The 26,736-nt window shown below is 45.8% G+C and overlaps 1 pseudogene; it reads left to right on the forward strand.

The window, feature by feature from the left end:
- LOC103068370 (eukaryotic translation initiation factor 3 subunit D-like) overlaps positions 1-26,736 on the forward strand; it is a 176,232-nt pseudogene that overhangs the window by 23,313 nt on the left and 126,183 nt on the right.

A 26,736-nucleotide genomic window follows, 5' to 3' on the forward strand; every position in this document is an offset into this window, starting at 1 on the left:
CCGTGCAACACCCACTCCCCAGGTGGGTCTCCGGGCCTCTGCAGAGCCCTCTGGTCACGGGGGATCAAGTCTGGACTCTGCCCTTCCTCCCGGCTCCGTGGGGGCTGCCCATGAATTGACTACGCCATCTCAGAAAGAGCGGATATGGTACTCAGCACAACGTGCCATTTGTAACTTTTATAAAACACACAAGTACTAATTTTATGTGGGGAAGCCACTGGAGGAAGGAGAAAGGTAAAATAAGGAGGGAAGGGAAGGTGGCAGGGAGGGAGGAAGACAGACCAGAGCCTGAGGATCTGAGCTTTGAGAGACAAAAATCACGAATTCCTGTTCTTCCCTTCCTTGTAATCTTCTCTGCAGGAATGTGGACCCACGCGCCCTCTCTCCCCAGCCCATCTCCTGTCCCCTCCCCCAGCCATCCTTGCATTGCATCCTGTGATCCTCCTGGGCTGGTCCCCGCTGGCCCCTTCCTCAGGCGTGTCTTGTCTGCCCCCAGCTGGACGGGTCTCCCTGTCTCCCGCCTTTGCCTTTAGAGCACCTACAGCGACACATCTGGGGCCCACGTCACATCCTCCTTGCCCTCCCCCACCTCCCTCCCTCCGCCAGCCTGGGCGTCAGTTCGCAGAACTCAGGTGGGTCTCGGTGCACAGCGCTGAGTCCAGGGCTGGGGTCTCGGTCTCTCTCCTCCAGGGCTCATCATTGGAGAAGTGGGATCGAGTTCATAGCGGGGGGCACCCTGGAGCTGTGGACGGTGCTCCGGTCTCCCTCCCACCGCGTCTCTCCGGCTGACCTTCCAGGAGGGTTTCTGCCTACTTCTCAGGGGTCCCCGGAGCACTGGCCCCTGCTCATCTGCACTGACCCCCCAGAGGCGCCCCCCTGTGTGTCCTCTCCTCCTGTCTCTCCCTGCCTGCCCACCCTCCCTCCTTCTGCTTCCCGGGATCACATCCCAAAGGAAGTCTGTGCACCCAAGGCCTAGTCTCAGCTCTACTTTTGGGGAAATCAAAAGACGACACTATTCTCATGGTATGATTTTACATGTAGGGGCTGCCTTGTCAAATGCATGTTTGTTTCATGGGTCCATGAGCTCCTTGGGGGCTCCATGGGTCTGCTTTGCCCATCACCGTATCCTGAACATAGTCCTGACACATAGTAGGTGCTCAATAAATCCATATAACATTCCAGACTCTCCACTTTGGTGATGAATTTCCTCCCAGTGGACTGGGTTCTTTCTGCAAGAGGAAGCTTGGTCTAAATTTTCTGGCTACTCCCTACCAGGGACTGGGCCACGAGCAGACCCACACAGCTTGGAGCAAGGTAGTCTGTGTCTCATGGCCACCCCTGCACCTCAGTGAGAGAGGAGGTCTATGCTTGGACATAGGCAGCCCTCCCCCTGAGAGCATCCCACTGTCTTCACATCTAGTATCTACCACCTTGGCCGAGTTCAGACTGAATCACCTCCAAGTAACAGCCTCCTAGACTCCAGGAGTTCGTGACCTGCAGGGAGCCAGAAAGGAGGGCTGGAGTGGTGTGTTTTTTGTTTTTTGTTTTGGCTGCATTGGGTCTTCAGTGCTGCACGCAGGCTTCCTCTAATCGTGGCGAGTAGGGGCTACTCCTCGTTGTGGTGCGTGGACTTCTCATTGCAGTCTCTTGTTGCAGAGCACGGGCTCTAGGCGCGTGGGCTTCAGTAGTTGTGGCTCGCAGGCTCTAGAGCACAGTCTCAGTAGTTGTGGCACACAAGCTTTGTTGCTCCGCGGCATGTGGGATCTTCCCGGACCAGGGCTCGAACCCGTGTGCCCTTCATTGGCAGGTGGATGCTTAACCACTGAGCCACCAGGGAAGTCTGGATCTGTTTCTTGTACTGTAACATTTGCTTTCCACTGCTTTTGTTCACTAAAAGGATACTGTGTATACATAATGGCCTGCCTCAGGGAACCCTGCCCCTCTGCCTGAATGTTAAACCAAAGTGCCTTTGTTCAGGGAAACATCCGGACCCTGTCCACCTGTGGGTGGCTGCAAGAAAGGAGAAATTAGCACATCCCCGCCCCGAGGCTGGCCATCCCAGGGGACGTTTGCAAAACTTAGGGCCTTTTTACTTTGCTTCCTCATCTCCTCCCCCTCTCTGTGCTATAAAAGGAACTGGCATCCAAATCCTGACGCGATGGTTATTTTGAGATTTTAGTCTGCCGGCTTCTCGGTCTGCCGGCTTCTTCCCTGCCTCAACACCTCGTCTCCGACTCATTGGCCTGTCATGCGGCGAGCAGAGCGAGCTTGGACTCGGTAACACAAACAGTAGGAATAAACAAGCCGAAATACAGAGCAAAACCAACCACAGCCTCCACCTGCAGGGACTAGCACATTCTGCCTGATCCCGGAGAGAACAAAACACACCTGGGTGGCTCTCATCCTCCGAGGCTGGAACGCCCTACCTCGAGGACGCCGCGTGCCCGGGGGCCTCTGCCCTTTAAAGCAGGGGTTGCAAACCCTTTTCTGTAAAGGGCCAGGTAGTAACTGTTTCAAACTTTGTGAGCCGGGCCAGAAGATCTCCTCGTATCTACTCAGCTCAGCCACTGGAGCAAGAAAGCAATGACAAGCCATCAGCGAGTGCGTGTGGCTCTCTCCCAATCAAACTTCATTCGCGAGCGAGCAGACCGGGTCCACTGGCCTCACCCTGCCGCCCCCTGTTCCGGGCATCTCAGGGCTCCTACCCCGGCCCCTCTGATGGGTGGGCAGGTGTGACCTGCCACCCCAGCAGCTGGCGGGAGAGCTGGACTTTGACCTGGGCTGGGGCAGTGGCCGCCCGTCTGAAGGGTCGCCTGAACTTGTCTGCGCTCCTTTCCTTCGGCACCGGAGCACGAGCCCTGTGAGGGCAGGACCCTGTCCCGTGGGCCATGCATTCCCGTTCCTGGCCCTCCACTCTTGACTGTGTGCCTTTAGCCAAGGGCCTCAGCCTCTCTGAGCGGGGCTCCTCTGCCAGCAGAAAGCACGGAGAAGAGGTGCCGAAACCAGCGCAGGGCACGGGGGAAGGGGACGCGGTGGCTGAGCTAACGTCGAGGGGCTCATGTGAATACAGAGGGAGGCGGCTCCAGGCAGAGGGACCAGCGTGGGCACAGGCTGGGTGGCATCAGCTTTGCCGGAGACTGCCTTTATGGAACGTTTGGAAAAAAAAGATAAAACAGTAAGAGAACCTCTTGCATGGATACTTGCCCATCAGCACCTGCCCACCTCAAGGGACTTGTGAGGCCCCTACAAGGTAACGCACGTGCAGCTGGGACCCAGGGGAAGGTAAGCAGAAGCTGGGGGTCAGCATCTGGCTGTTTGCTGAGTCCACGAGCTCTTAGCCCTTCAGGTGTTTGACTTGCGGGAGCTAATTTGCCAGGGGAAGGGGGCGGGGATGGAGGTTTTTGCCCTGAGGCCTGGGCTCTCGTCCCAGCTGTGGACCAGGGCCAGTCCTGCGGGAGGGACGGGCCCTGGAGACAGCATGGAAGGCCCGCAGCCTGCATGCAGGGGCAGGGGAGGCTGTGTAGCAGGGCTCTGCTCCTACACCAGCAGGAGGGCCCGGCCTGGCCTGGCCTTGCATGTCTTTGCTAGCGGAGAACATGACCCAGAGTGCTGGCTCCTGCAGCCGCATGTAACACGGAGACATGGGGCCAATGAGCCAGGGAAGTTTACTGCTAAAGGACCCAACTGCCTCAACATCCCCTCTGACCGTGAGGCCCGGGGAAGCCAGTCAGAAACCAGCTACAAATCTGGGAGCTACGCGGCTCTGGCCCTTTGGTGGGTGTATTAGTTTCCTAGGGCAGATGTAACAAGTTACCACCAAGTTGGGTGTCTTAAAACAAGAGAAATTCACTGTCTCACGGCTCTGGAGGCCTGCGGTCTGAGATCAAGGTGCCGAAAGGCTTGGCTCCTCCTGGATGCTCTGAGGCTCACGCCAGGCCTCTCTCTGTCTTCCGGTTGCTGCTGGCAAGACTTGGTGCCCTTGGCTTGTAGATGCTTCACTCCAACCAGTGCCACTAACTTCACGTGGCTTCTCCCTGTGTCGCTCTCTGCCTCAAATCTCCCTGTGCTTTGTCTTATAAGGATCAGCCATTGGATTTCTGGCCCACCTTAAATCCAGGATGATCTCATCTCAAAAAAACTTCTGCAAAGACTATTTTCAAATAAGGTGAATGCACAGGTAGGGAGTTGGGACTTGGACCTATTTCTTTTGGGGACACAATTCAATCCACTGCTGTGGGTGTGTGTCATCATGAAGACACCCTCCATCCCCCGTCTTTCCCGCCTCCTCCCCTTGAATCCCTCCAGGTGTCCTCTGGCTATCCCCCTCTCTCCAGAAACACCCCAGGCCTGACTCTAATTCTCCCTTCGTTACTTCTTTTGGGGTCTTCCTGCATGGGTCTCTGCTGGGAAAGACATCCCATTAGTCTGGTAGCCACAGCACAGTGTCTTGGGGCTGGGCTTTTATTGAGGCTTAGGGGATGAGAGACCATCTGGGAGGCCGGCTGATGAGCCTCTCGGGGAGGCTGATGAGATCAGAATCCGTTACCTCCCTTGTAATTTTCTTGTTCCGAGGAAAGACTTCTCTGGGAGTGAGTTTTTCCAAAAAAGATTTTTTTTTTTTTTTTTTTTGCGGTACGCGGGCCTCTCGCTGTTGTGGCCTCTCCCGTTGCGGAGCACAGGCTCCGGACGCGCAGGCTCAGCGGCCATGGCTCACGGGCCCAGCCGCTCCGCGGCATGTGGGATCTGCCCAGACCGGGGCACGAACCCGCGTCGCCTGCAGCGGCAGGCGGACTCTCAACCAATGCACCACCAGGGAAGCCCCCAGAAAAGATTTTTTAAAACAGCCTAAAAGCTCTTCTCAAAGACCACACCTAAAAACAGAAGGCTTCCGTCTAGCCATCTTGACTCCTGGCAAAGGAAAAAAACTAAAAAGGCAAAGGAAAGAGCATAGACTGAGGAGGAAGCACTTGGGGGTGGATTCTAACTGCTGGATTCGATGGGCCAGGGCTTGTCTGGTGGGGGGCATGCAGACTTCTCCCCCTTCTGTTTTTGTCTGGACTGGTTTTTCTCTATTTTTTTAAAGAGAGGGACAGTATTATTAACCCTGTGCCACTGGCTTTGGGCAAGCTGCGGTAGTCACTGGGGCCCCAGCCTCCTTTTCCAGAAAATGAAGTAATAACACTCGCTCTGCAGAATGGTCTAGAGAGTAAATAAGATTGCAAGAGTGTCCAGCACAGTGCCTGGTGCATAAGAAGTGCTCAGCTGTATTTATTGCAACCTTTTAATTTCATGAGCGCTTGATGAAATGGGTGTAATTCTCTTTTCCACAGATCTGAACATGTCTCACAAATGTTACGTCACTAGTCCAAACTCACCCAGCCGGGTGGGAGAGAGGCCAGTTCTGATCGCCTCACCCCTGCCCTCTCATCCCCTTCTTTTTCTACCCTCCTTTTCCTCAGCCCTTCCCTATCTCTGTAAAACCCGAGTTTATGCTCGGGATTGGAGCAGAGATGGACAGAGGTCACGTTGTGGAGAAAGTGCCGGATTTGCAGTCAGGAGCCGAGAGTCCAAGTCCAGACTCTGCGTGGAGTGAAACCTGGGCAGTGCCTCCCTGTCCGGCCCTCTTTTCCTCCCCTGTGACCAGCTGTGATAGACCACCCACCCTGGCCACCCCTTGGGCTGCAGTGAGATCATGCAGGGGGTTTGTGCCCTGCTCTGTGCAGGCTGCTGTAGGTGAGGCACAGAGCCTTACAGTCTGCCTGCCTCATTTCAAGCCCAGGTGTCATCAACATAACTTGCCCATCACTAGGAGGCTCCCACCTGCAGGTAGTTTTCCAAACCCTCATTCCTGACTCAGCACTCTGCTCTCTAGAAAGGAGCTATTGCCAATTTTTCTTGTCTGCTTCCTTCTCCCCCAACACCAGTTATCAATGATAGATATCTTTAGTTTTTATCACTTAGTGTTCCTAAAAGGGAGAGAGAACCCCCCCCCAAGGGAAGATGCAGTCCTTCATGCCGCTGGACCTTTGCACATGCTGTTCCCTCTGCCTGGAGCACCCTTCCCCCATACTTCACTTAGGTCCTACCCACCCTGCAACCTGTAGCTCACGTCGCTTTCCTCTGCACCCCTGGGCTGGCTGTGGCCTCCCTGCTTCTTCCAAGCTCTGTGCTGGGGGCTTTCATTTCCTGCCCGCATCAGTCTCAGCTCCACCCATCTTTGTCCCTGTGGTGGACAAGCTCCATCAGAGGGACCCACTTCTTCTGTGTTCTCAGACCCCACCGCCACGGGGCAGCAGAGTGAAGAACGTGGCGTTGCCCACCCGGCTCTGCTCCGGGCAGCCTGGAGGACCAAGCCACGGGGGTTCAGAAACGCAAATCAAGTTATGTCTGCTTCACATTAAGCCCATATTCTGGTCTAGTGGGGACAGAGCTGTTGCTGAGCCGATAAATATTAATAAGAAAAATAAACCAATCTTTTAGGCTTCCTCCCCTCAACTGCCACCCCAGAATCATGCATTATGTACTGCCCGAGTCCGTTTTGACACCTGTGATAAAGTGGGCTTCAGATTCGGAGAGCATTTCTCCTGAGACGCTGCAGCACTGCGCGTTTCACGTACAGTCACCCCCCCCGCCCCCCCAACCTTTTCCTGACTAGGAGGAAGACTTGACTAGAGGTTTTCTACTCTGGGGCCTCCTGTCACTTTTTCTGCCAAAACACTGACTTAAAAAAAATTCGACCCTTACCACAAAAACCTAGAAAAATTCTATCCAGCAAGGACAGGCTCCCCGCAGGGGGCAAGTCGGGCTGTGATCGACCCCCTCCAGTGACCCTTGCGCGTGGTCTTCACCCTGCGAGGACCAGCCCCCATCATCTGCCCACCGATCCCCGCCGACAAAACCCAGCCCCTCGCTGAGAGCCCAGGTCAGGCTCTGGCTTCTTCCGGAAACGCCTCTCTGAGCGCTATTCCCTGTTCCCTCCCTTCGCTCCCCGATTAACGAGACGAATCTTTTCTCATCTTCCCTGCTTTCCACCCAGCTGGTTCCCACTCTTGCTTCTCCCACTGTTACCCACCCAGGGTAGCTTTAGCCCCGAGCTCAGCAAGCCGATACAGAGAGGTTTTTCCCAAGACAGACGGACAGAGAGACAAGAAGACCGGAGGAGAGATCTGAAACCAGTCCCCCCACAGGCCGGGTCTGAGGTATTTATGTGTTGAGGACTAACGCAGCAGGGAGGTCCCGGCGTGAGCGTGGGGAGCGTGGGGAGCGTGGGGAGCGTGGGGAGCGTGGGGGAGGGGATTGCAAAAAGGTGCGTCAACCGTCGTTCTGCGCAGGCGTAACTAAGCCACGGGCCTCTGCACGTTCAATAATGGAGGCGCTTGGCAGGAGCGGAGGGTGGAGTTTTCTGCCCTCTGACGTCAAAAGGTCACTCGGGGCACTCGCGCATGCCCAGTGGGAGGGTGCGTGGTCCCATGCAGTCTTAACCAGCTCAGCTCCAACAAGACGCAGCTTGAGTCCAAGTTCCCGCAAAACCACTCGGGTAAGCATCTTCTGGTTTACTCTACGTAAGGCGTGGAGGACGTGCAAGTCTTTTGCAGACCACTTTGATTAGGGAAGGCAGGGGAAATGGGTTTCATGTTCACGCGTCACCACCGCCTCCAGTAGGTTTCAAGTGCCTTTCCTCTCCATCCCCAGTGCTTCCCCCCCACCCCCATCGCCTCACACATCCATCCTGGCTCACCTGGGCTTGCTTTCTTCTTCACTCAGCTATTACCTGCATAAGCAAAGTGCACAAACCCAGGCTCCACCTCCAATGAATTTTTTTTAAATTTTATTTATTTATTTATGGCTGTGTTGGGTCTTCGTTTCTGTGCGAGGGCTTCCTCTAGTTGCGGTGGACGGGGCCACGCTTCATCGCAGTGCGCGGGTCTCTCTCACTGTCGCAGCCTCTCTTGTTGTGGAGCACAAGCTCGAGACGCGCAGGCTCAGTAGTTGTGGCTCACGGGCCTAGTTGCTCCGCGGCATGTGGGAATCTTTCCAGACCAGGGCTCGAACCCGTGTCCCCTGCACCGGCAGGCCGACTCTCAACCACTGCGCCGCCAGGGAAGCCCCTACCTCCAATGAATTTTTACATATGTCTACACCTTTGGAACCTCCAGCTCGAGACAGATTTCCAGCACCCCTGCAGCTCCCTTGGGCCCTCTTGTTGGTAACCAAAGGCTCAATTATCTTTCTCACTTACATCAAGGTTACTTTCACCTGTTCTTGAACTTCTAAATAGAATCAGAATGCACTTTTTTGTGTCTAGCTTTTCTTTTTTTCTTCTCACCATTATGTCCATGAGATAAATTCAACTTACTGTATTTAGAAGTAGATTTTCTTTTGTTATGACGAAGGGTTCCACTGTCTTTGTTCTTTTGGGTTGCTTTAACAAAATACTGTAGACCTGGGGGCCTTGTAAACAAGAGAAATGTATTTCTCACTGTTCTGGGTACTGGAAGTCTAAGATCAAGGTGCCAGCAGATTCAGTGTCTTGTGAAGGGAAGCTTCCTAGTTCATAGCCATGTTTTTGTCTTTTTGCTGTAACCTCACGTGGAGGGAGCAAGGGGTCTCTTTTATAAAGGGTACTAATACCATTCATGAGGGCTTCACCCTCATTTCCTAATCACCCCTTCAAAGACCCCCACCTCCTCATACCATCACATTGGTGTTTAGATTTCAACATATGAATTTCAGAGGGACACAGTCTGTAGCACCTGCTAAGGAAGAAAATCTATCTGTATTTATATCTCTATATGACAAATGATTTATCCCTTCTACTCTTAATGGGCAGTTAGTAATTTCCATCTTTTTGTTATTATGAATAATGCTATGAACATTCTTGTGCCTGTCTTGGTGGAAAGTTTTCATTTCTCTTAGGGACGAAGCCCAGAGTAGAGTTTCCAGGTCATAGAATATCTATGTTTAGCTTTAGTTGATTTTGCCAAATAGTTGGCTAAAGTGGTTGAACCAATTTACACTCCCACCAGCGATGTAGGAGAGTAGAGATTATTCCATATCTTCTACACTTTGTTTTTGCCTTTAGACTCGTGTGTGTGTGTGTGTGTGTGTGTGTGTGTGTGTGTGTGTGTGTGTGTATGTTTGGTCCATTTAAAGAAATTGAGTTATAAGTCTCTGCATTGTAGGAATTATTTATATATTCTGGATATGAGTCTCTTTTCATATATATGTGCGACAAGTATCTTTTCCCACTCCGTGGCTTGTTTTATTACTCTCTTAACCGTGTCTTTTGATGAACAGAAGTTCTTCATTTTGGTGAAGTCCAGTTTGTCAATCTTTTTTTTTCATGGCTAGTGCTTTTTTTGGTGGCATGTTTAAGAAATCTTTGCCTACCCAAAGGTCATGAAGATGTTCTCTTATGTTTTCTTCTAGAAGCTTTTTGCTTTACCTTTCACATTTAGGTTTAAGAACCATGTCAAATTAATTTTTTATGTACTGTGTGAGGTTCACCTTGACTTTCGAAATAGCCTCTTGCTTGGTACCCACCCCGGCTTCCTATTATGAATTATCCTACGTTTTGCTGCAGTCACGGTTGTCTATTCCAAAGCCAGGTCTGATCACATGACTTTTCTGCTTAAAGCTGTTTTGTGTTTCTTTGACTGTAAAGCCTAAAGTCCTTAGCATGGCATGCAGTGCCCTTCAGGATCAGACAGATACTTATCTTTCTAGTTTCATCGCCTGTTAAGTATAATTAATGGATATTATACTCCAGCCACAAAAAATCTAAATATCTGCTTTGTGGGTTGAATTGTGTCCCCCCCCCACCTGAAAAAATAAAAAAAGAAATACTGAAGTTCTGACCCTTAGTACCTCAGAATGTGACCTACTCCAGGGCAGAGGATTAGTAGTTTCCCACGGCAATCTTTCTCCTACCGGCCACATCCAAGATGGCTCCTGGTTCGGATCTCTAACACCGGGTAACAAAGTATCCCAAAAGTTAGTGACTTAAGATGATAATTTATTACAAACTCTCTAGGTTCTGTGGGTTCGTAGGTCTTCACTGGGTGGTTCCTGCTTGGTCTTCCATATGGTTGAAGTCAGATGGCAGCTGTGGGTGGAGTCATTTGAAGACTCAGCTGGGCTAGACAGCCAAGGCAATGTCTTCACCAGTGTCTGGTGCCTTGGTTGGCTGTATAGAATTCCTGGGAGCTGGCTGGTCTCTCTCTTCATGTAGCTGCTCTTGGCTAGCTAGCGTGGGCTTCCTCACATCATGGCAGTATTAAGGTTATCATACTGCTTACATGGAATCCGGTTTCCCTTGATCTCTTGAATGTACCAAGAGATCAAGGAGGAAGTTGCAAGTTTTCTTCTGACCCAGCCTGAAAAGTCACTTCCTAAACATTCTGTTTGTTAAAGCAAAAGGACCAGACTAGATTCAAGTGGCAAGCATTATGCAGGAGTGTCAGTACTGGGAGACCCGGCTAACTAGGGCCTGTGGGGAGACTAGTTATGATAGCTCCTTTGTGTATCCTCCTTAGCTGTGGACAGAATATCTTTTGTCCCTGGAAGGCTCTAATATGAGTCAGGAAAGGGCATTTATTAGAGTAGTAATTTATTTTGCAGTCGATTTCCTATTACATAAAGCATGCCCAGCCCTGATATCTTATCTAGATTGAAAAAGGACATAAATGAGCCTAAAGGATGGCCTAAAACTCCTCCTTCAAATCATGTAACCTCAACAATATAGACGTGTCTCACAAACTGCTATATAACACACTGCACTGAGTAATGACCTGTGAGGCTGTATCAAGAATGATATCCAGGGGCTTCCCTGGTGGCGCAGTGGTTGAGAGTCCGCTTGCCGATGCGGGGGACACGGGTTCGTGCCCCGGTCCGGGAAGATCCCACATGCCGCGGAGTGGCTGGGCCCATGAGCCATGGCCGCTGAGCCTGCGCGTCCGGAGCCTGTGCTCCGCAACGGGAGAGGCCACAGCAGTGAGAGGCCCGCGTACCGCAAAAAAAAAAAAAAAAAAAAAAAAAAAAAAAAAAAAGAATGATATCCAGTGTACACTTTGAAATACAGAAAATAGAATAGCTCCCAGATAGTACCTGGGAACTTCAGGTTAAGAAGCACCAGAATAGATTACCTCATTTGAATCTCGGATAACTAGCATTTTCATTATACCCAACGGAGCTCATCAAAACAACCATGTAACGGAACTAAGATGTATTATACACATTTTATACAAGAATAGTTGGGAGTTTCAGAGAAGGAGATGGGTCTCCCCAAGGAGTAGCTCTTCCGTGGCTGAGCTGAGGTTCACATCCAGATAGTGTGATTCAAAATCCACTGTTCTTTTGACTATGGTAGGTTTGACTATAGTAGATTTCTATCGACAGCAGGTTGGTGTCATACATAATATTGCTTCGCTTCCCATGTCTGCACAGACATCACTAATCAATCATGGATGTCTATCCTGTTGAATTGAGACATTGGCTCATAATCCTTCTCAACCCAGCCCTCTACCAAACACTTGAGGCTCAAGATAACATTTTCTCGCCATCCTGGTACTCTGTGTGTTGTCTTTCTGGGGGCTGAGCAAGGCCCGGAAGGTATCTTGGGTTATATTTTGGTGGTACTTTCCACATTGGAAAAATTGTCTCTTCTTTGATTAGTTTATTTTTAAACATAAGAAATATTCTCTGTTTACTCACTTCTAAGATGCATATCTCCCCCACCTCCCACTCATTTGAACATTTTTGACTTGTGGTGTATTTTACAGTCATTGTGGTGCTGTTTCCTTTCCCCCTGAACCACGTCTGTTAAGCTGGTAGTACATTCTTCAATTGGCAGCATCTTGGCGCTGAGGAATATGTATCCATACACACTCCGCGTGAGGCTGGGTACTGGGCAGTTAGCCCCCATCAGTGAGCATGGTGCAGACTCAATGCTTGAGGACAGAGTTCCTCAACCTTGGTATGATTGACATTTGAGGCTGGATAATTCTTTTTTTTTTTTTTTTTTTTTTTTTTTGGGGGGGGCTTTTTTTTTTTTTTTTTTTTTTTTAGTGGGGGATTGTGAGAGGCTGTCCTGTGCATTGTAGGATGTTTAGCAGAATACCTGGTTCACACATATTAGCTGCCAGGAGCATCCTCATTCCAGTTGTGACAACCAGAATGTCCCCAGACATAGCCAAATGTCCCCTGCTGTGGAAAAACACCCCTTGTTGAGAACCAGTGCTCTAGAAGGTAGCTCCCTGGGTCATCACAATCTTTGGTCTTCTTTCTCATGTCACTCATCCATAAACTGGAGATTAACCCAAATTGAATCCAGGCAATTTTTTTCTCCATGTGCCCTGGGCATTGAATAATGACCACTATTTTTAGGGCACTTACTATGTGCTAGACACATACTGTGCTCTCTGCATACCCTTAGCTCGCTGAGTCCTGATACAGAAGGCCGGGATGTATGAAGAGGGGTTAATAGTGTGGGCTCTGGCACCTTCTGTCTGCGGTTAACTCCTGGCTTGCCACTGCTGGCTGTGCATTCTCATGCATAGGGTCATGATCCTCTCTCCTGCCTTGCTTTCTCCATCCATAAAATGGGAGTGCTAATAGTTGATGTTATAAGAATTAAACAGTTAAAACATTAGAAGTGTTTAGAACAATACTGGGCCTATAAGAAGTACTCATAAAACTTGGTTTTAATTCTTAAACTCAGTGATGCAGGTATTGCTGTCTCTATTTTTCAAATGAGGAAATTGAATCGGGGAGGTTACATGCTCCACGTTCGCACAGCTAGGTGAGTGGCAGAACTGAGATTCAGTCATTGTTAGACCTGCTTTCAGCGCTGATGGAAAAACTCAGGGAGCACACACGTGGCTGTCCTCCTGCGTGTCCGCAGTGCCACACTTTCTGGCCACAGCGTTTGCAGGCAGCTGGAGTCTGAGGCTCGCATGCACTACCTTATCCAGTCAGGGTCACCGGGGGTCATGGGTTAGAACATTCGGGGCGGCCCTGCGAAACAAGATAATGGGAAAACACCAAGGACTGTGAACAGGGTAAATGAGAAGCACACAGAGAGAAAGGTGGAAAATAAGAGATGAGAACCAATATAGGAGAAATACACTGGCACCCAGCTGGGGCTCAGCTGGAGACCAAGGTCACTGTTCCTTATTCTCTGTGTGCTTTGAGTCTGCCCTGTTGAGCGTTTGGCCAGTTGTGGCCTGTCCACTGGCTGTGGCTGTGTCCCCTTCCTCAGGGTGTGCTGTGTGTGGCTCACAGGGTCATCCGTTTCACCTCCATGAAGATGACCTGCCCTGGGCTTGGAGCCACTTACTGCTGTGGGCAGTGCCTTCCTGTCCCTGTGTCACCAGGGTGAGTGCCCTGTGGTGCTTGATTATGGCTTGTTTCATAGAGGAAACAGTGATGGCATCTGATTCTCGTGGGAATCCCCTGACTTAGCGTCTCATTTCATAGTGAGGAAACTGAGGCAAATGAGAATAGGGTGCTTGAACCCAAGTGCATATGGTCAGTGAGGGGTGGGATTAGATCATGGCACAGACTCTGTCACTCTTCCCACCGCTGTTCATGCAGATGGATAGATAATACATAACCGTAATGTGTGATGTATTCATTCATTCATTCATTCATCTAATGAAGTTATGCGCCCTCAGTATGTGCCAACCACCTGCTGACCTTCCTGATCCCATCTTATCTGAACCACTCACTCCATTAGCACGGGAGCCTGTTGGGGATCTGTGGAGAAACTAGACCTGGTCCTGTCCTCACGGAGCTCCCAGTTTAGTGCTTGAGCCACACTGATAACTAACCATTATTTCATCTGACAGTTTTTAAAATATACACAAGGCAGAGTGGGGGCAGTGACTTGTCGATTGTTGTTAGATGTGCATCTTCTTTCTGCAAGTGGACGGTGAGTCCCTTGCAGGCTGGGAACACATCTCCTGCACTTTTCTGGTGCCCTGCTAGGGGCAGCTTAGGCTTAGAATATCATAACTTGGTCAGGTTCAACTGGTGTCTATGCTAGGATCTCTTATTGAGCATCTACTATGGGACAGACACTCTGCTAGATAATTCACATGAGGTATCTCACAAAATCCTGACAGCCACCTAGAAAGAGTCTTAGTCCCATTGTACATATGAGGAAATTTAGGCTCAAAAATTTTGAACTGATTGGTTTAAAATGTTACGGAGACATCATGTTTCCTACTCATTATCCATTCTCCTTTCTTCTTTAATGACAGAAGCCATATATATCTATATATCTATATATATCTGGATGTGGCAACGTGTCAGATTATAAAAGTGTATTTTACGTTCTCTCTTGCTGATGAGAATGGCCAGTGAGATGTGGCAAGAAGTTGTTGCTTGAGGCTTTTGTGGGGAGCTCTTTAAAAGGAGATAATTTGGCTCAGAGCAGCATCCTTTTCCCTGTTCTTCCTCCTTGCTTGGGACAAGGATGTGATAGCTGGAGCACTTACAGACTTCTTGCACAATGAGGGGAACTTGAGAATGGAAATCACAAGTGAAGAGCGATGGGGAAAATGATAGAATAAGTCTGAGCCCTTGATTACTAGGGAGGGATTGCCTACCCCAGGCTTATTTTAATGAGAGGAAAATAATTACTGTTTAATTTACTACATCATATAGGTTTTCTGTTCTTCACAGCCAAGATGATTTCCTAAGGTCCCACCGCTAGTAAGTGGTAGAACTGGGATGTGAAGTGAGGTCTTTCTTAGGTGAAAGCTCATTTTATTAATCACAATGCCGTTTGTTCTCTTGGAAAACATTATATGACTGCCACTGTGCCAGCTACTAAAGACACCAAAATAAATAAGACCACATGATATTTGAATGATAACATATGCTAGAGGCACATGATAGAGAGGATGGCTAACTATCTAGGTCACAAAAGGAAATTGCAGACTGAGCAATATTAGCAAGGATTTTAAATGTTTGAGTTCATCAGCAAAGTGGAGTAAAAAGGCATCTAAGAGGGGATAGCACATTCAAAACAGCTAGATGACTCGGGGTTATGTTCAGAGTGTACAGAAGGCAGAACTTGATAAACATTATAGCTGGCTGTCTTTTAAATGGGCAGCTTTGTTAGCGTGTCAGCCTTCGCTGTGTAACAGACCACCCCATAATATAATGATTTAAGACAACACATATTTCATTTGCTTTTACTCCCATAGGTAGCAATTGTGGCTGGGCGCAGCCGGGTGGTTCTTCTGGTCTTGTCAGACTCTTCAGGGTCCTGAATGATGGACAAAGATCTTGGCATTGCTCCAGGAATGCAGTGTTTTCTCGTGGTCCTTGTGTCAGAACCTGTGTGTAGGTCAATGATTGCAAATTATTTGGGAAGGAGAGAGATTCTGAACAGTGGAGCAATGGGAGAGGCATTTTGTAAGGTATTAAAGTTTAATAATGGCTCAACATTTTTACCCCCAATTTACATCTTCACTAATGCTCTCCTTAGGTCTTGTTTTTTTTTTTTGGCTGCATTGGGTCTTTGTTGCTGCGTGTGGGTTTTCTCTGGTTGTGTCAAGCGGGGGCTACTCTTCGTTGTGGTGCACAGGCCTCTCATTGTGGTGGCTTCTCTTGTTGCGGAGCACGGGCTCTAGATGCGCGGGCTTCAGTAGTTGTGGCACGTGGGCTCAGTAGTTGTGGCTCGCGGGCTCTAGAGTACAGGCTCAGTAGTTGTGGCACGTGGGCTTAGTTGCTCCGCGGCATGTGGGATCTTCTGGGACCAGGGCTCGAATCCGTGTCCCCTGCATTGGCAGGCGGATCGTTAACCACTGCGCCACCAGGAAAGCCCTCAGGTCTTGTTTTTATATACACGATATTATTACTGCTCTTAACATTTTGTGAGGCCTGCAGATTGCACAACTACAGGGGCTCTCTTTAAGAAAAATACCACAGGATTGTGAACAGAAAATTAGACATAAAATAAATATCTATTTAGAGCTGGAAAAGAAATGAGTTATACAGATTGAAAATCTATAAAATTCAATGTAATCTCACAAAATCTAACCTAAATTAAAAAAAGATATTAATAACTTCCAGGCACACATCTATAACAAGTTTTCCCTAAGATTTTGGGTGCATACTCTTTTATTGTCTCTTCACAGGATGACAACTGCATAATTTTCTTTTTTTCTTTTTTTTTTTTGGCGGTACGCGGGCCTCTCACTGTTGTGGCCTCTCCCATTGCGGAGCACAGGCTCCGGACGCGCAGGCTCAGCGGCCATGGCTCACGGGCCCAGCCGCTCCGCGGCGTGTGGGATCTTCCCGGACCGGGGCACAAACCCGCGTCCCCTGCATCGGCAGGCGGACTCTCAACCACTGCGCCACCAGGGAAGCCCCATAATAATTTTTAATGAGAGAATAGAAAGCTTATTCAGTGTTTCTTCTAGCACGGTAGACTAAAATAGTTTTATTCATAATTTAGAAAATTTCTCTTCAGTATCCCAGTCCACTGCTGGTCCTGTCATGTAAGTTTTTGGGATTGTTACCAACTTTAGGGAAAACTCTCTTTAACTTCTTCCCTAGATGGGCTATAACATATGAGAGCATTTGAAGTTTTCTTGTGTAACAACTAAATACTGAATCATCTTTGAGTGACTGAGGTTCAGTGATTTCCTCTTGTAATGGTATATTTTGGGTTTTGTATGACATTACTGATGTCAGCATTTTGTTTCAGATCAGCCAGGCCTTTGAATATCTCCCCAGTATATTCAGATGATCCACTCTTTTAGGTTGATCAAAATATTAAACAATTTAAGAGCCTATGCATTATGTCTATGAGAGTCACTCTTCCTTCTAATGAATGACCACATTTAGTTTTTGTTGTAATTCATTACTAAATGTCAGATTAACTTCTGTTGCTTTTCTTCCTTCATTTTTTCATTTTGTTTCCATGAATTTTTAATTGAATTTCCTCTCATCTCCTTAACAAATAAAGATGATAAATTGGATGTTCATAAACATCCAATTCAGGAGCCTGTATTTCTTATTTGTTTTATTGAAACATTCCAGAATGCCTTTTCAAATTGCAGTGGAAATGGTATATTGAAGCCTTATCAACTTTTTGAATACATTCTTTTTTTTTTTTTTTTTTTACATTTTCTTTGTGCTCAGATTTCTCTTCTGAGTCTTCAAAAGTGTATGTCAGAGTCCTTTTAATGTCTTTAAGTCCATGTGCAAAACTTGAATAGCTTTATAATGGCCAGGCCATTTTATCACCCTCAAAATCTTTAAAGAAAAATCCAAGTTGGCATGTGTGGATAAAATAACACATCTACAATTCAAATCTGAAAAGACAACATTTAGTGTAGGAGAATACCAAAGGCATCAACAACCTCAGCACCAGGGAGGCAGCTTTCTCTTCAGTAGGCTTAAGGCAATGACATGCTCACTGCACACGTTGTGCCATTTTAAAATGTTTTAAAAGCGCATGTGGAGTCCTTTGTTCTCCATAGTAACTGTGTTTTCATGCGACTGACCATGAATAGCATTCAAGGGCGGGCTACAGTAGTCCCAAACTTGTTTCCCTTGGTTGAATGAAGTCATCGATAGATAGTTGTCAGTCTGCAAAAAAGTTAAAATTTTCTCATAGGATTTTTGTTAAAAGACTAGCACACAGTACTAGCCACAGCTCAGTGTTGGTTACATCCCAAGTCGGACCTACAGTAATGGAGTTGTATAATATTTAGGGGGCGGTTTATTTGATACAGCGCTCTTTTTCCCCACCTGGGTGTTATTAATTAATTTTGATTGTCTCAATAGTTACATTGATTTATTACATTATATAAATTTCATGTGTACAGCATTACATTTCTACTCCTATAAACCCTAGAATGTGTTCACCACCAAAAATTTAGTTTCTATCTCTCACCATACAGTTGACCCCCTACCCGTATGGTCCTCCCCACCCCCCACTACTCTGTTCTCTGTATCTATGTGTTTGTTTATGCTTGGTTTGGTTTGTTCACTTATTTTTTTCCCACTCAAATGTGGAATATAAAAAATGAATAAACAAACACAAAAGCAAAATGTTTAATACCTCTCTTAATGGAACATGATTTATAACCAAAACAGCACCAAGCCATACAGGACACACCTATAGGACATCCTGTAGGACAGCCAAGATCTCAGAAGTTTGGTCATTAATTTTTTAAGTACTTGTTTCAGAAACATTTTTATGTCCATTTTTGCTCTGTTGGATTCTCTGTATTTCTTTATAATATGACACTTCATATTACTGTGATCATGATATTAGAAAAAAGTTATTTTTAGTTAAACCTGTATTAATAAAAATACCGCTCACTGTAACAGTCCATCACGAAATATCACAGAAATTACTAAAGTTGATGAATTCAGCAAAGGGGAGCTACTGTCGACCTTCATGCCAGTTTTGTCACTTGCACAACTTGTTTCTTACTTTGCTTTTATTTTCATCTCCCTCCTGACTTTGTTTTCTCTTTGGGAGTGTCCTGATTTTCCAGTTTTTGTTATCTTTCAATTGTCATTTTAATTTTATCCTTTTGGTTACCAGGATCCTTTTCTGCATCTTTCTCATTTTGTCCATCAGAATTTTAATTCCTGTTGCGATATAACAATAGAGTATTTGACATAAAGATTCTGCCAGTCTTGGCTTGTTTAATTTTTTTTTTTTTTTTTTTACTTCTACTAAGATATTTCCCATGAAATTTTCATTTTGCTTTGATCAATACTTCTTAAAATGTATACAATTATTCTGAAATTAAAGCATACACAAGAGCAATTCAGATGCTTTTAAAAACTGCCTTTTAGGGGCTTCCCTGGTGGCACAGTGGTTGAGAGTCCGCCTGCCGATGCAGGGGATGCGGGTTCGTGCCCCGGTCCGGGAAGATCCCACATGCCGCGGAGCGGCTGGGGCCGGGAGCCATAGCCGCTGGGCCTACGCGTCCGGAGCCTGTGCTCCGCAACGGGAGAGGCCACAACAGTGAGAGGCCCCCGTACTGCAAAAAACAAAAACAAAAACAAAAAACTGCCTTTTAACTTTGTATTGAGCTACTTAATAGTGTAATCCAATTATTCTTCCTCCTCATCCATTGACTTACTGATGAATGTGTAGGAGATTGTCACTTGTTTGTCACTCGTTTCTTCAGGCTGTTTTTCTGTGTCGCTGACAATGTTGTGTTCTCTTTAACCTGGAACCAGCAGACTTCCTCAGGACAAGATGTGTTGGCTGTGTTAGATGCAGTCCAACATGTTAGGATACATGAAACACACAGCTTCTCACACAGACACACTTGCTGTGATTGTTATTCTGTTTATTGTTCTGATACTGGTTTCCACTCTACAAACACAGGGATTCTGATAAATTCTATTTTGTTTCAAAGAAAAATGCATACGGTCCATTTATAATCATAACTTCTGAGATTTTGAGCATATTTGAGCATATTGCTGACAGGAGAGGGCCTCTGTTTTGATGAGACAAGGAGAAACAAACTTATAATTGTTCACAGTTGACGACTGGAAATATTTTCAGCCCTTGGAAAATTCTGGCTTCTGGCTGTGTACATTTCAAACCTTGTTTCTCTCCCACTAGCTACACAGACCCAGTGCCAGGGAATAGAGCACAGATTCCTATCAGGGTGAAATCCTGAATCTTCAAGTCACCGTGCAGGGTAATTTGGCACAGAGGGAGGTGGAGACTTCTAAAAGTTCTTCCTCTACCAGGATGGCTAGCAATAACTCAACTATAAATGGCAGTGACAGCAAATCGCATAAATAATATCAACAGGTCCCCACTAAATGTATCCCCAACTCAACCTCCCTTTAGCCAGACCTCCAAAGCACTTGGGGTAATTTATCACAGCAAGATGAGAAAAGGCCCAATCAGTCAAAGAAAAGGGGACCCGGGGAGAATTCAGAGGAAACCAGGAACAAGCTTCCTAGCATCCTTTCCTAATGGAGTCGCACGGGATGTGCTTAAATCCTCCAGCAATGAATTGTGACATAATGATAATAGAAAATCCTAAATAAAAATTTAACAAACAATTCAGCAGCACATTAAGAAAAAAAGAAGCACAGCATGACAATATGGCATTTATTCCAGTAATCAAGTGTGGTGTGTTATAAGGCAATATGTTTAATTCATCATATTGGTAATTCTAAGGAAAACAACTTATGATAATCTTCATAGTGGCTGAGTAGGCATTAGGTAACACTGAAAATCCATTTTTAACTTTAAAAAACTTATTAAAAGAGGAATTCATGATATTTTCCTGACTTGGTAAACGGTATTTCTTTTGTCCCAAAGGCATTTTCAGGATGAATGTGAAACATTCCCACTAAATTCAGGAAAAAGACAAGGATGCCATCACTCCCATAATTTCTCATCATACCAGATGTGTTAATAAGATAAAGAAATTATATGTACAAACTTGGAAGGTGGAGGTGAAACAGTCAATAGTTAAATATATGATTATATACCTGAAAAATTCAAGGCAATTAACAAAAATAGTAAAAATAATTTAATAAAATAGCGTGATTCAAAATTAATATCTAGAAGTCAATAAACTAATTGCATATATATACATACACATACTGCTATGTACCATAAGCTATTTATTACACTGTGATATATGAAGGAAGAAAATTATCAGTGGACTGTGAATAGCTTCGTTTACATTCCGAGTTTCCGAGTGCATTCCTTCTGCCACTTTCTCAGAGACCATGTCAGCAGGGAACCAAAGGTTCTGTATCTGTAGGAGGCCAGATTCCCCTCAGATGAAACTCCACGCCTGTATCCTTCCAGGCTGCAGGTCTGTGCCCGCGCAGCAGTAGAAATTCCGGAGCCGAGAAGAAAGCTTCCTACTTGCAAGTGGAGACATAGAGGAAAGGGCTGCAAAAGGCCAGCTCAAGGAGGGTTTTGATCGTCATGGTGAAGACCCTGGGCTGAAGGCAGTAAAGCCATCGAGTGAGCTGGGGGCAAATGTGGAGGCAGAGGGACCAGTTCAGAGGCTCCTGTAGAAACGGTCCAGCTGAGAGCTGATGAGGGGCTCATCTCTTGTGGCCATGAAAGAGATAGAGAACAGATGGATAAAAAATATTTAAGAAGTGAAGTTGGCCAGGGTTGGATAGTTGGTTTGGCCCATGTTGGAGGGCAGAATCTAATTGGTGCTATGTCTTTAGAATTCATCCTTCTAATATGGTTATTAGAATTTTAATTATTATTATTATTTTAGTAAATTGACAGAAATCAGAAGCCAGTGTTTGTATCTGGATAATTATAAAAATGCTTCACAGATCCCCTCTCTGTAACTGTGCCCCCTGTTTCTGTAGCTTTTACTATTACTTTTAATTCACAAGAAATGTCAGATACCATCCTAATTCTTCCTGGGGGTGTTTCAAGTTTCAGGTCATTGATGGAATAGAAAACTGGGAGGCAAAAATAAAGAGTGAATTCCTAGGTAAAAATTGAAGTGACAAGTCTGGGATGAAATGTTTAGAATGGGAGTCATTGCCACAAAGAGCCCTGGAGTTTGTTCAGCTCAGTTTTATTAGTTTTTTCTTGCGTGATCTGTTGGGGTGCTTTAAAGATATTGTGTGTTTTTTCGTGCAAACATGGGGCTACATGTTATTTTGAGAAATGAGCAAAAGAAAAAGAAAATGGTAGCTGCATCCTCATGCTTTTTTGCACAAAAACATAAGAATGCACTTTACATTTTTCGATGATATTTTATGAGCAGCTGCCTACCTATTGACTTGTGAACTTATTTTTGCCCAATGAGCCATTCAAGATGGGCACTGCAATTTAGAAGAATATAGACTGAAGTTATCCTTTAAAAAGTCTTGCTACACTGGAACATTAACAAATATATGTTCATTTGGGAAGCAGACTTTCACAAAATTAGAAAATCATAACTTTTCAAGTCCTTAATACCCAAGTCCTCAACTTTTTTTGACCTGAGTTTCACAGACCATCAACCCAGGCTGGCAATGCAGTTTATCACCACTGAACTTTGCCACCTGGCTTAATTTCCCTTTCAGCTTGACTCGGTAATAATATCCACCTAATGGAATCCCATCTCCAAAATGTCCAGTCATCCCTGCGTTGCACAATGGATGAAGCTAATCATGTTCTAAAGAGACTGAATATTACAGTGACATAAAAAGGTTCATTATGTCTTGGTTAGGAGTATTAAACATCTGTGACCCGGGGGAGGAGAAAGGCAGAGATTAAGTTTGATGTTTGAGTGAAAACTAGGTGATAAAAACAATTAGGGCATTAATGGAGGAAGATTCTGGGCATTTTAGTACCACTGACCTTTCCAAGCCCACTGCTTCTCTTTGCATCGTCTCTTCAACTGCTACGTCTCCTGAGAGGGGAAAAGGATAATTTAGGGGATTGGATGGAAATTCACTCAGTTTCTTCAGTGGAGGAGGGCCGCCGCTCCATCCCATCACCCAGGGGTTTGTGTCTCTGCAGGCTCGTTTCCTGATCAGCGAGCCTCTGAACCATCAGGACCCACACCTGTACTGCTTGATACCGTGAAGGCAGTAGCGTCTGGATGACCAGTCTGATTTTTAACCCCCACTAGTGCATGTGTTTGCAGACTAAGCTTGGGGGGGTGGAGGAAAGAACAGATGTTGAAAGTCAGACGGAGCTGCTGGCAGCCCTTCTCCACCACTGGCTGTCTGTGTGAACTTCTGCAAGCGGCTTAACCTCTTTGAGCCCCATTTCCTCATCTGTAGAGGGAGCTGATGACATCAAGGTCTGTGAGATCAAATGAGACACATAAACAAAGCACCTGGAATAGTACTCAGGACAGTCTCCATCTCTTTCCCCCTCACTTTCTAGATTCCTGTGAAGACCTCTTTCTCTATGAGGATATTCATTCACTTATTCATTTTCCCCGCTGTGTTTACATAGTACTGACTGTGGGCCGGGTACTGGGCTACATGAGATTCAAAGATCATTAAAATGCATATTTTCTTTAGTAGGTTCTAGTTAAGTTGATCAGAGAATGGAGGGAATAGGATCAAGTTCATAAATTTGAGTTGAAGATGAATCACTTAATTTTGTTTTGTGTTATTGCTTCAAATGTCTGTTAAGAGTAACAGCCATTTAATGAGCACCCGTTACAGCCTAAACACTGTACTAAGTGTTTTAAATGTAATGCTTGTTTTCATTTTAAAAATATTATTTTTGATTATATAACAAGATTCATCATGATTATAGAAAGATAAAAGTGAAATTTGGGATATATTTGAAGACAAAAATAATGGCTTAAAATTTTTCTTGTAAGAACCACTGCCAAAATATATCCATTGTTAACATTTGGGTGTGTAACTTTCCAGAACTTTCTGAGACTTTCTCTCTCTAATTATATACATAACTTTGTATTAAGTTTTGTATGTGTATATATGTTAGAAAGTACAAAATTTTGAAAACAAAAATGGAATCACATATCACGAATTTACAGCATGCTTTTTCTGTCAGTAGTATATTATGAATCTCCTTTTGTGTTCTATAATTCTTAACTGGTTATATGTTTGTCTCCAATTTTTATACCACAAGCATTTCAGAAACAAATGGTTTTGCACATACATCCTTTTGTGCCGAGCCAATGATTCCCATATGATCCATTCCTAGAACTAGAATTCCTGGGCTAACTTTTAAAATAAAGTGTTTTTATGGCTGTAGCCAGATTTGTCTCCAGAAATGTTTTGCTTTTTACACACCCACCAACAATCCATAAGAGTGCTTGCTGATTTCTTTTCAGTTTCACCCTCATTTTTATCATTCTTTTCCATTCCTTCAGATGTAATAGCTGAAGGTATTTTCTTATTTTAGTTTTTGTCTCTTCACTTACTGGCTAGGTTGATCATTTACTGGCCATTTATGTTAACCTTGCCAATTCCTTTTTTAAACCATGAAAAAAAAATTGAAGTAGAGATAATTTACAATATGTTAGTTTCAGGGGTACAGCAAAGTGATTCAGTTATATGTACATTATTTTTTCAGATTCTTTGCCATTATAGGTTATTACAAGATATTGAATATAGTTCCCTGTGCTCTACAAGTAGGTCTTTGCTGCTTATCTATTTTATATATAGTAGTGTGTATATGTTAATCCCAGACTCCTAATTTATCTCTTGCCCTCCCACTGCTATCACCTTTGGTAACCACAGGTTTCTTTTCTATGTCTGTGAGTCTATTTCTGTTTTGTAAATAAGTTCATTTGTATCATTGTTTTAGATTCCACGTATAAGTGATATCATATATTTGTCTTTCTCTGTCTGACTTACTTCACTCAGCAGGACAATCTCTAGGTCCATCCATGTTGCTGCAAGTGGCATTATTTCATTCTTTTTTATGGCTGAGTAATATTCGATTGTATCTATACACAACATCTTCTTTATCCGTTGGTGTACATCTGCTGATGTACATTTAGGTTGTACGTGTCTTGGCTGTTGTAAATAGTACTGCTGTGAACATCGGGGTGCATGTATCTTTTCGAATTAGAGTTTTCTCTGGATATATGCCCAGGAGTGGGATATATGCTGGATCATGTGGCAAGAAATCTGAAGTTGGCAGGTGTTGCCAGGTCAGTGTCTCTGCAAAATCCTTTTGATCTTACCCTCAGGGCTGTAAAATAGCTGTTGCAACTCTAGTCATCACAGCTGCATTCCAGGCAGAAAGAAGGGGAGAGATGTGTACATCTTTTTTTTATTAAGAAAGCCAAACAATTCTCAGGAGCAGCCCCAGAAGTTGTCTGCTTCAGCCTCAGAGACCAGAACATGGCCATACTTCTCTAGGAGAGAGGCTGGGAAACGAGAGACCACGGATATCCTGATGGCTGGGGTCAGTCACGATCTATTCCTTGGGTTGGGTGTTTTGCTGCTCCAAGCCAAACTGTCTTCTTTATCAAGCACGGAGGGGGCTAGAATTTGGATGACCAACGAGCACAGCTTGTTTCCTGCTGGCGCCCCTCTGGGCAGGTTTAGGGTTAAGATGCTTGCTTTCCATTGTCTAAAATTTAGTGTGCGCCCCTCGTTGGCTGTCCTCTCTTCTCTCACCTCTCTTGTCTTTATAGGTTTTGATTGAATGAATTCCCTTACTGTCATTCTTTCAGGGTTTCAGGACGTGGCTGCTTTTAACTGCAAAGCCAGAATGCATTCTACTCCTGCTCTGGGCCATCAAAGCACTACTTTCGCCCTCCGTTTTTTTTTTTTTTTTTTTAACATCTTTATTGGAGTATAATTGCTTTACAATGATGTGTTAGTTTCTGCTTTATAACAAAGTGAATCAGTTATACATATACATATGTTCCCATATCTCCTCCCACCTGCATCTCCCTCCCTCCCCCTCTCCCTATCCCACCCTCCCTATCCCACCCCTCTAGGTGGTCACAGAGCACTGAGCTGATCTCCCTGTGCTATGGGGCTGCTTCCCACTAGCTATCTGTTTTACATTTGGTAGTATATATAAGTCCATGCCACTCTCTCACTTTGTCCCAGCTTACCCTTCCTTCTCCCCATATCCTCAAGTCCATTCTCAAGTAGGTCTGTGTCTTTATTCCCGTCTTACCCCTAGGTTCTTCCTGACATTTTTTTTTTCTTAGATTCCATATATATGTGTTAGCATACGGTATTTGTCTTTCTCTTTCTGACTTATTTCACTCTGTATGACAGACTCTAGGTCCATCCACCTCACTACAAATAACTCAGTTTCATAAAAAAATCTAGAAACAATAAATGCTGGAGAGGGTGTGGAGAAAAGGGAACACTCTTGCACTGCTGGTGAGAATGTAGATTGATACAGCCACTGTGGAGAACAGTACGGAGGTTCCTTAAAAAACTACAAGTAGAACTACCATACGACCCAGCAATCCCAGTACTGGGCACATACCCTGAGAAAACCATAATTCAAAAAGAGTCATGTACCAAAATGTTCATTGCAGCTCTGTTTACAATAGCCAGGAGATGGAAGCAACCTAAGTGTCCATCATCGGATGGATGGATAAAGAAGATGTGGCACATATATACAATGGAATATTACTCTGCCCTCCGGTTTTGTTTTTTTTTTTTTTTTTTTTTTTGCGGTACGTGGGCCTCTCACTGTCGTGGCCTCTCCCGTTGTGGAGCACAGGCTCCGGACGCGCAGGCTCAGCGGCCATGGCTCACGGGCCCAGCTGCTCCGCGGCATGTGGGATCTTCCCGGACCGGGGCGCGAACCCGCGTCCCTTGCATCGGCAGGCGGACTCTCAACCACTGCGCCACCAGGGAAGCCCTGCCCTCCGTTTTTAACAATATATTTTTTCAGAGACGACTTTACACATTCCCAGGGGGCAGGAAGGCTCCCTGCTCACCCTACCCTTCCAGAGCCTGACCTAGGGCCTGGCTCACCACGGGCCTGGCTCACTGCAGGTGCAGAGAACATCGTTGCTGACCGGAGCCACTCTCGGGAAAGGAAACCTTCCTTACATCTTATTCAGGTCCTCCAGGTGACAGCTTTGACAGTGTCTTCTCATTGCTGGCCTCTACAGAACTGTAAAATGGCACATCCTGTCTTTTCAAGAGGAAGCAAGGAAAGTAATAGAAGCTCCTGGGGGCAGAGTTTCAGAGTCCAGAGCCAGGCCGAGGTATATTTTTAGTTCCAGGCTTCCGAGGCCGCAGATTGGAGTTGCAGCTGCAGGGGAGGAGTGGGCGGGGTGCGCCCCC

The sequence above is a fragment of the Lipotes vexillifer genome, unplaced genomic scaffold, assembly GCF_000442215.2.
Source record: "Lipotes vexillifer unplaced genomic scaffold, Lipotes_vexillifer_v1.1 scaffold981, whole genome shotgun sequence".
Classification (NCBI taxonomy): domain Eukaryota; kingdom Metazoa; phylum Chordata; class Mammalia; order Artiodactyla; family Lipotidae; genus Lipotes; species Lipotes vexillifer.